The following is a 10,919-nucleotide window of genomic DNA, read 5'->3' as shown; positions in this document are numbered from 1 at the left end:
ATTGTCGAAATGTGATTTGACTTATTCTCTTTCTTTCTCTCTCTTTTTTCTTTCTGCTTTTTATTAAGTTTTCCCTGCTTTATACCTTTCCTTCTTCAATTGTGCAATTCTGGCCCTTTTTCCACATTTCTTTATTTCTCATTAACTTTCTTTCTTTTTCTTTATAGGTGAGATGAGAGTGTCTAGTTTAAAATAACCGAGAAGAAGAATTTGAAGACTACTTGTCCCTCGAACGCGTCTAAGAATGAAGGTTGATTTTAAAATGCTATCTACTGAAGATAGCATATCATAGGTTTGATTATAGTCATGCACACCTGAATTATAGTATTGCCCATGCATTGATTACTGACGATAGCATGACATACAAGCTGTATCAGAATGATTGGTACCCTTCAATTTATTTATTTATTTATTTATTTATTTATTTATTTATTTATTTATTTATTTATTTATTTATTTATTTATTTATTTATTTATTTATTTATTTATTTGTTTATTTATTTATTTATTTATTTATGTATTTATGTATTTATGTATTTATGTATTTATGTATTTATGTATTTATGTATTTATTTATTTATTTATAACTATTTATTTAAATTTTTTATTTACCCCATCTTTCTTCCTTTAAAAAGTTACAGTACATGCACATATTTCATATTTTCCTATTGTGGTTTTGTCTTGAAAACAAAAACTATGATATTCTTGAATAAAAGTAATAATTAGCTGATCATCTTTTTTTACTTTTTACTTTTTACTTTTTTGATAACAATATTCATATCAGGACTAAATATGTTCATAGGAGGTAGCGTGGCCGAGCGGTCTAAGGCGCTGGTTTTAGGCACCAGTCATTTCGATGGCGTGGGTTCGAATCCCACCGCTGCCACAGTTTTCATTTTTTCACATTTTAAACTATTTATTTATTTATTTTATTTATTTTTTTATTTTTTTATTTATTTTTTATTTATTTATTTATTTAGTTAGTTATTTAGTTATTTAGTTATTTAGTTATTTAGTTATTTAGTTATTTAGTTATTTAGTTATTTAGTTATTTAGTTATTTAGTTTATTTTTTTAACTTTCTTCCTTTAAAAAGTTACACTACATGCACATATTTCATATTTTCCTATTTTGGTTTTGTCTTGAAAACAAAAACTACGATATTCTTGAATAAAAGTAATAATTAGCTGATCATCTTTTTTTTTAAATTTTTACTTGGGGGCTCGTCCGGGAACTGGAAACACATTGTAATTCCATTACGCTGTATCAGGATGATAGGTAAGGTACCCATCATCAGTTTTCGATTAATTTATGAACAACTCAAAGGTTTCAAACTTTGAAATTCACACTCCCTACACTGTAAATTGGCCAGAACACATAGAACGCGTTCATTAATGTAACGGTTTTTTAACACATGACACGTGTTCAACTTATTTAGAGAACACTAGTGTTAATGTAGAGAACACAGGTGTTATTACCTCAGAACACTAGTGTAACATGTTCTAATCCTTTAAACTCTGGTGTTCAAAATTACTATCTATGAACACCTCGGACACATGAAAGAAATGTAACGGTTTTTTAACACATGACACGTGTTCAAACATTGATTTTCAGAATGCTGGTGTTCATTAACCTTTATTTATACATTTTAAAAATCTCATTACTCGACAATAAACAAATGCATGGTAGTATAAACAAGATAATGGCGGTGTTCCGAAGAATTCCGATGAAATCAGAGAGTTTTCACCTAAGGCAAGCCCAAGGCTCGAACCCTCGCCGATCGTATCTCCCGGACGACAGCGCAACGCATTAATTGCTCGGCCATCTGCACCCTCTTGTGTCTCTCCGATGCTTGTTCATCGCTGTCAACAGATACGGGCTCCGAGTCGCTCGCCCAAAGTTGCCCCGAATATCATTATTCCCTAAATCCTTCGAATTTACTCTCACTATCATCCCATTTGTCTTGAAAAAGACAGTTTGGAATAGCGTTTCCCGGGAGCGTTTCCACGTTGCATCGCCATTGTTGTTGTTGTTACTTATATCCCTCCTTCAAAGGAGCACCGTGTATTTCTCGCTGACACGTCGCAGCTCTCCAACACCTCTGTCTGCTCATGCGTTCCATTTTGAACACCAGTATTCAATATAATCATTCAGAACACTTGTGACACGTCTGATCAATACTGTGTGTTCTACATTATACTAAAAGAACACTAATGTGCAAGGTTTATCATATTTTCAAATACACTAGTGTTCTAAAGAGACAATTATGAACACCTCGGACGCGTCTGAGAAGCGTCATGTGTTCGGGAACATTTTCAGTGTACGTGGAAAGTCCTGTCTTCCATGGGGTATATGTATATGGATTTCAGCTGACATAACCCATTTGGAAGAAGCAGGCTTTTTAATAACCATCAAAACTGACGGGTACCGATCATTTTGTTACAGTCTGTATGATCACTAGCATAAATGCTATATTCCGTTAAAAATGTCATAAACTGTAAAGTCTGATTTCAATCTTTTTCATAAATAATTTTTATGATAGAAATTGCTCACTATGCTCTCAGTGAAAAAGAATATCACATATTGAAGAAAAACGAAGCTCGTCATATTTTGTCTCAATTTTTCATAATTTTTTCTGCATCACTATTCTAATTTCACTTCGAATATTGCATATCGCAAGTCCTTTGCATTCAGATTCAAATACTTTGCTTAAAACAATGGAAGTACAAAGGACAGGCGCGTGTCTGATTCGATAATTAGATACTCGTCATTATAATTTTATTGGAAATATGGTACATTTTTTGTAAAATGGAAATAAAATACTGCAATTAAATTTGACTTTACCGCTTTTATTACTAGCTGGAAGGAACTTGACAACTCACATTTGTAGCTGTGAACAAGAATAAAGAACGCATCGATACTTACAATATAAGTTTGATACAAAATTGAATGTTTTAATAAATGCATACCAGACAATACTCAATTTATTTGTAACATTTGATGAATATGATGACTGACATCAGTCAATTAATGAAAATGAAAGTTGCGTCTTATGTGCAACGAGTTGTAGTCACTTTGCAGCTTAAATGAAATTTGCCGGTTTTTGAAATATGTTCAAAGTCATTATGGCTCGTTTACAGATCCAAATTTAAGTGCGTGTATCATCACTGTTTACTGGTTGTGTGGTGTGTATGTTAGCAGGTGGATGGGGTAGGGGTGCGGATGGGATGGGTTGGTGTGTATTATCTCCTGGGTAGGGGTTTGTTTACGGGGGTGAACTTAATGAGTATGTTATGATTGCGTGTGTAGGCCTATTTGTCTGGGTTTACAGGTTTATGAGGTTGAGGTGCAATTGCGTTTGTCTGTGTGTTTGTGTGTCTGTTTTCCTTTTTACATTTGTACCATAAAACCCAATGGGCTATTAAATTTGAAACCCATACTCCCCTTATGGAAGACATAACCTTAATCTCTACTATAATGTCTTCCATAGGGGGTGTGTGATATATTCTGGAATAGTCCTACTCTTTATTAAAGTGGTAACAAATGTTTTTGTTAAACAATGTTAGGCTACCGGTACATACGATAAAACCAGAGGCGACAATATATGTCAGACATTATATCATAATAAGCCTGTACTCTTGCGGACATGATCCTGAAGTATGATCTACATAATTTAACTTGTACATCCATTAATCGTCTTTACAGTTCTAAAATGGTCGATAAAAGTGCTGGGATACTTTAGAGCCATAATGTACAATCTTATGAAATTGGTTAATTTTTTCCAAACCTGATTTGTTTTTGTTTTTTTGCATATTTGTAATGTTAACACATAGAAATGCTATCTACTGAAGATAGCATATCATGGGTGTTGATTATAATCATGCACAACTGAATTATAGTGTTGCACATGCATTGATTATAACTATAATGCTATCTACTGAAGATAGCATGACATACAAGCTGTATCTAAATGATTGATACCCATCAATTTTCTTTTATTTTTCCTATCTTCCTTCCTTTAGAAAAATATAGTATGTGTATAACATGCTATTTTGGTTTGTCTTGGAAACAAAAAACTTGTGATATTCTTGAATAAAAGATAAGTTACTGACGTGTGTAATAACTAACTGATCAACTTTATTAATTTTTACTTGTGTAGGCGCTGTATCAAGATGATAGGTACCCATCAGTTTCCGATTATGAACAACTCTTGTCGCATCAAAATACATCACAGCACCTTAAGTAGATTCATGTTATGAACGGTTTCAAACTAAACACATGCACATGACATCATGCTATTGTTCCTTATTATAAATTGTGGTCATATCAAGAGGATCCATCGTATCGCATTGGGCTATTCCAATTGAAATCCATTCACCCCTATGGAAAACATGACCTTAATATCTCACACAAGGGGTGTATATTTCAAATGGATTCACTCATTCAGGTAACCCCATTTGAAATTCACACTTCCTGTGTGGGAGATTAAGGTCCTGTCTTCCATGGGGTATAAAGATTTCAAGCGGAATAGCGCATTTGGAAGAAGCAGGCTTTTTAATAACCTTCAAAACTGATGGGTACCGATCATTTTGTTACAGTCTGTATGATCACTAGCATAAATGCTATATTCCGTTAAAAATGTCATAAACTGTAAAGTCTAATTTCAATCGTTTTCATAAATAATTTTTATGATAGAAATTGCTCACTATGCTCTCAGTGAAAAAGAATATCACATATTGGAGAAAAACGAAGCATGTCATATTTTGCCTCAATTTTTCATAATTTGTTCTGCATCACTATTCCAATTTCACTTCGAATATTGCATATCGCAAGTCCTTTGCATTCAGATTCAAATACTTTGCTTAAAACAATGGAAGTACAAAGGACAGGCGCGTGTCTGATTCGATAATTAGATACTCGTCATTATAATTTTATTGGAAATATGGTACATTTTTTTGTAAAATGGAAATAAAATACTGCAATTAAATTTGACTTTACCGCTTTTATTACTAGCTGGAAGGAACTTGACAACTCGTATTTGTAGCTGTGAACAAGAATAAAGAACGCTTCGATACTTACAATATAAGTTTGATACAAAATTGAATGTTTTAATAAATGCATTCCAGACAATACTCAATTTATTTGTAACATTTGAGGAATATGATGACTGACATCAGTCAATTAATGAAAATGAAAGTTGCGTCTTATGTGCAACGAGTTGTAGTCACTTTGCAGCTAAAATGAAATTTGACGGTTTTTTAAATATGTTCAAAGTCATTATGGCTCGTTTACAGATCCAAATTTAAGTGCGTGTATCATCACTGTTTACTGGTTGTGTGAGGATGTTAGGATAGGATTAGGAGGTGGATGGGGTAGGGGTGCGTGTGGGATGGGGTTGGTGTGTATTATCTCCTGGGTAGGGGTTTGTTTACGGGGGTGAACTTGATGAGTATGTTATGATTGCGTGTGTATTTGTCTGGGTTTACAGGTTTATGAGGTTGAGGATGCATACTTATGTTTGTGTGTTTGTGTATGTCTTCCTTTTTACATTTTGTACCATAAAACTCAACGAACTATTCAATTTTAAATTCGCACACCCCCTATGGAAGACATGACCTTAATCTCCTACACAGGGAGTGTAGATTTCAAACGGAGCTACAAATTCAGGTAATCTCATTTGAAATTCACACTCCTTTTGTGGAAGATTAAGGTCATGCCTTCTGGAGGGGAGTATGGATATGAAGTTGAAAAGCCCAATACGTAAACTTAAGTGGTAACAAATGTTTTTTTATAAAATAAAACTGTATATGCGACAATACAAATTATGTCAGACATTAGACTCTTGCACTCTTGCGGACATGATCATGATGTTTGATATACGTAACTAACATCAATCGTCTTTACAGCTTCTAAAATGGCCGATAAAAGTGTTGGGATACTTTAATAGTGTAATAAAACGGCACATTGTTTCACCAGATCAACGTTGAACCATGTATTCTACATGCCCAGTATAGTATAGTACACTACATTGATTAGGCCGTATTGTATATGTATATAAGGGAGTGTTGGGAAACTAAAAAAGGGTTAAAGCTGACACAAATGAAAGCGGTGCTTAAACATGTCGATATTAACGGAAATGTAAACAGCTAAAAGGTTAACTCCCACAGTAAATGATATGGCGCAAGTATAATGGATACATTTACAGACATTGGCTGATGACCTTGTGGATTTCCATATCCGGTCAAACTGACCATGGAGATATAATGAGATTAACCCAATGCAGCTCTTATGCAATACTCGTGTTCTTCTGGACGTTTAATTTCTTTCTGCAACCATAATGTGCTGTTGCAACCATTATAGGCCGCTGCAACCATACTGGGCCGCTGCAACCATACTGGGCCGTTGCAACCATAATGAGCCGTTGCAACCATAATGGGCCGTTGCAAACAATACTGGGCAGCTGCACCCATACTGGGCTGCTGCAACCATAATGGGCCGTTGCAACCATATGGGCCTCTGCAACAATAATGGGTCGCAATTATACACCTAACCTTTAAGGTTATGGTTAGGGTTAGGGTTTGCGTATTGCGGCCCATTATGGTTGCAGAAAATAAACACGCGCCCTGGACTGCAACTTCACATTTATATTACATGTCCATCATAAAATACTTTATTATCCGTTAATCGTATAATATCGTTGCTTATAAAACGAACGTTTACGGATCTTCAAAAAACATTATAGTCATAATGTTAACAATAAACTGTTGTTTTAAAAAATAAGGAGGCGTCACTCTTTATGATTCCATTAAATTGAAAGAAACCTTTCCAAAAGAATAATAATCAATACATTTAAAAACATTAATACTTTCGTACTAAGCGCATATCAGCTGGATTAATAGTATCGCTTCTTGAAGGTAGTTCTTTCAATGCTTGTCTTTGCAACGCAATATATACTTTATCATCAAATTTCTGATTTAATTCTGTGTAAAGTTGCTCCCTCTGAATAGCCGCTTCTGCAGAATACATTTCAGAATTATTGTTCGATTTGTCGATTGTTTTAAGCATTACAAAAAGTAGCACACCACAAACAAGAAACACAGCTGCCGTAGCTACTGCTACCAAAGTTGCTATCTTCCATTGGACTGGACTCTGATCATTTTCGGCGCAGAATTCTGCACATTTGTTCTTAATGTCCTTGTTGACAATAGGTATTGTATTTGTAGGGTGTGGCTTCGTAACAGGAACCACAGATGGTATAACCTCACCACTATCAGCGTCAGGAATGCCACCACCGTTTGATAAAACTCTTAACGGACCTACATGACATGTCTGTATCTTCTCCGGAAAAATAGGGTTCGTTATCATACAAATAAACATACTATTTTGATCACGCAATGTTACTCTGTAATTCAGTTCTGCAAGTAATTTTCCATCTGAAGTGTTCTTCGGTGTGGAATAAAGCACTTTGTCAGATTTTGTCCATTGTATGTCTACTACAGGACTTCCTGGTTCAGATGTGCAGTTTAAGGTTAAGATTGTTCCTTCGTAAAGAGCAGGCAGATTATTTGGAAGGCATGTTGGCGATCCGTCATCCGGGAAGTAATTCACGATAATATGTACCGATTCTAACGCAAGATTCACACCATCTCGTATAGTACTGACTTTACACGAGTATTCACCTTCGTCCTCTTTGGATACTTCGGTAATAGTTAAAAATATATCACTGATCCATCTTGCATGTGCCTTGTTGCTAAGAACACAGTATCCTCCGTAGATGGTAAAACATCCCCATTCACCGCTAGCACCTGTGTCTTACTCCCTTTTAATGTCCGAAATATTGTAAACTGTTCGTCATTATCGTTCAGACCAGAAACAGTACAAGATACAGAGAGTAGTCCTTCTTCTCTTACAGGGTTGATAACACCAGTGATGGTTACTTCGGTAGAAGTTGCGACATTGATGAAGAAGATGGTGTGAAGTAATATACAAATCCAATTGCAAAAGATAAGACCTTTCATATTGTACACATTTGTTGTTGTGCATTCACCGAGATAAAAATTCAAGCGACCGAAGCAACGAAAAACAATCGTAGTACTGTGATATTCACAATATATGTCCCTTAGGTTGCGGCTTTTAGTTTATACAAATATGATTATACGACAAGTTGGTTTTGCTTATCCTGCAATTTTAGCGAGACAAGCCGACTTGATCCACCAATATCAAGGAGCATAATATGCAAATAGTCTCAATGAAGTATTACTGTCGCCTCCGACTACTTATGGAGGTACTTCTATGGTTGCTGAGTTCAATATGGGAATATGTCATGAAAACACTCAATACGAAATATGCACCTTTCAAGAACTAAACTCGCAGAGAAATGCATCAAGGAGTGTATGAAATATGAATCTGTATTCATTGATTATCTCCGCCAGAGCATATCATTCTTCACCTCCGCATTGATTACTTTTGACGTGAAGCGTGAGTGATAGGGTATATGGATTGAGCGCCAGTGATGCCAATGTTGGGTGCCTTTAAGCGCCGATTTGGGCTACTTAAAGATTGCTTGCCACGCCTCGGAAAATGTGTCATGATCTATTTTCCTTTTATTTAGGCGAATTATAAATTGTGCAATTCTGGCCTTTTTTCCACATTTCTTTATTTCTATATATGTGCGTGAGATGAGAGTGTCTTGTGTAAAACAACTGAGAGGAATAATTTGAAGACTAAGAAAGAAAGTTGATTTTAAAATGCTATCTACTGAAGATAGGATTTCATTTTGATGGTGATTGAAAAGCCTTTCTTTCTTTCTTTCTTTCTTTCTTTCTTTCTTTCTTTCTTTCTTTCTTTCTTTCTTTCTTTCTTTCTTTCTTTCTTTCTTTCTTTCTTTCTTTCTTTCTTTCTTTCTTTCTTTCTTTCTTTCTTTCTTTCTTTCTTTCTTTCTTTCTTTCTTTCTTTCTTTCTTTCTTTCTTTCTTTCTTTCTTTATTTCTTTATTTATTTCTTTAGTTCTTTAGTTCTGAAGATAATGCATCCAGAAGTGCCTGAAATAAAACTGCTTATATAACTTATTTCGGTTACCTGTACCCATACAATAAGCTATAATCCTGACTGCGATGGCCGTTGTGGCATGGATAGGGTATGCGCTTCTTAGCGGTAAGTCCCTGATTGTTAATAAATGGTTTATAACGTATAAGGTGTATCTTGTGCCACAGTAGTCAGCAAATTCTTATTAAGTGAGTTAAAGCTTGTGAGTTCCATTCCAAAGTATCCCGCATTTGATGCTTTAGTTTTGTAGCTGTAAAAAACTGCTTCTCCAGTCATTCGCCGCAGCCTGGTGAGCCAATTTGCCGCGTCGAGGTACTGAAAAATCTTGGCAACACTGGCGAGTGCGAAGCCACAATGCCACTACAGACAACCAAGCCTTAGCCTAGCCCGTTTTTATATATGAACTTAACAACCAAAAATAAATGACTAATAATAGAGGGACGACTAAACTTTCATCATGCATACAAAATTCGTTCCTTTCTCTTGACATTAACATATCCGAATCGGTAAAAATATGTTTAGGGCGGCTGATGAAGAGAAAGAACAATGACGCTTTGAAGATCATCTTTTAGCATTTTTGAATAAAAAGGAAATTAAGACTGGCAGCATACTTGGATATAATATATACGATTTATATGCGGTAAATAAGAATTGAAGTGTTTATTTGTGCTTGTTTCCTTGACTTGTTTATTGTTTGTGCGTGTCTGTGTGCCGGCGTTTATCTTTGTTATTGGTAATATAAAAGTATACGTTAAAAAAAGAAATTGTGAATATAATTATATAAAGGTACTCCAGAAAGTGGAAAAACTACGCTGCATATAAGTATTGTTGTCACGTTTAGAAAGAGACAAACATTTTTTATTTACCTGAATGCGTGTTAGTTGGGACGGGGTTGTAAGGGGTGTTGGTGTGTTTAGGGGTGGGGTGTCTGGTGTATATGTATGATTGAAGGGTGGGGTGGGTGGTCCAGGGGGTCCATGCATGAATAGGTATGTGGTGCGTAAAACTTGCATGTGATGTGTGCGTTTGGGGTGTTTGTGTGCGTGTTGGGGTGTGGATGTGGATGTGGATGTTGAGGGGTGTGCTTGTGAAGGTATATTGATGCGTGTTCGAGAATGCGTGTTTGTGTGGTGTGTGGGTGGGGGTGAATAATATTGTGTGTATTTGGATGAATTTGTCGACATAACCTGTCTCTTAACGAAAGTTTCACAAGCAATAAATTAATGCAGATGCTTTGTCTCATTAAAAACAAAGTGATAATCATTAATACTATTATGAACATCCATCACCGACAACAAAAGGAAAACAAAAGAATATAGAACGAAATCCCTCAATTACTAAAGAAAAGACATTTTTGCTATAACCATATTTTCCAGAATAAAACATTTTCAATATGCATGAATTTATATTTGAAGTGTTTAGCGATATTGCACGATAATGGATTGACAAGTCCTCACTGTCATTTTCATCTCAACATAAGTAAAAAAGCTATATTCATATTTTTTCTTTATATACTAATATTGTCAAGTTGATCTACAATAATATTATGACTTCTTGTATTAAAACTTGTATGATACTTTCCGCTGAATACAAATTCAAGTACCATTAAGTCACGGCTAGTAAAACTAATGGATGGAATCGACAGAGAGCCCTTGATGTTAGCGATCATCCATTAGGCCATTGGCTTGACTGGGTCTTACAATAAAAACACCTCGAAGTGTTAAAACAAGCGATAAATAGCATTGAAAACATTTTCACCAAAACTGGCTTTCTACGTGTCATGTTTAGAGTGATCATGGTCATATAAAGGTACTTTTTATTTGTAAGAAAAACAGATGATAGCACCTTGTGTTTTTGTTTAAGTCTGTGGACATTT

The 10,919-nt window shown here is 35.1% G+C and overlaps 1 non-coding gene across 1 annotated transcript; it reads left to right on the top strand.

Moving 5' to 3' along the window:
* Positions 1-804: 804 nt before the first annotated feature.
* On the top strand, positions 805-886 carry Trnal-uag (transfer RNA leucine (anticodon UAG)). The gene has a single exon. It is a non-coding gene; the product is annotated as a tRNA-Leu (tRNA).
* Positions 887-10,919: the final 10,033 nt, after the last annotated feature.

Source organism: Amphiura filiformis, chromosome 13 (genome assembly GCF_039555335.1).
Source record: "Amphiura filiformis chromosome 13, Afil_fr2py, whole genome shotgun sequence".
In the NCBI taxonomy this organism is placed as follows: Eukaryota; Metazoa; Echinodermata; class Ophiuroidea; order Amphilepidida; family Amphiuridae; genus Amphiura; species Amphiura filiformis.
This window is presented reverse-complemented; position numbering and strand designations above follow the sequence as displayed.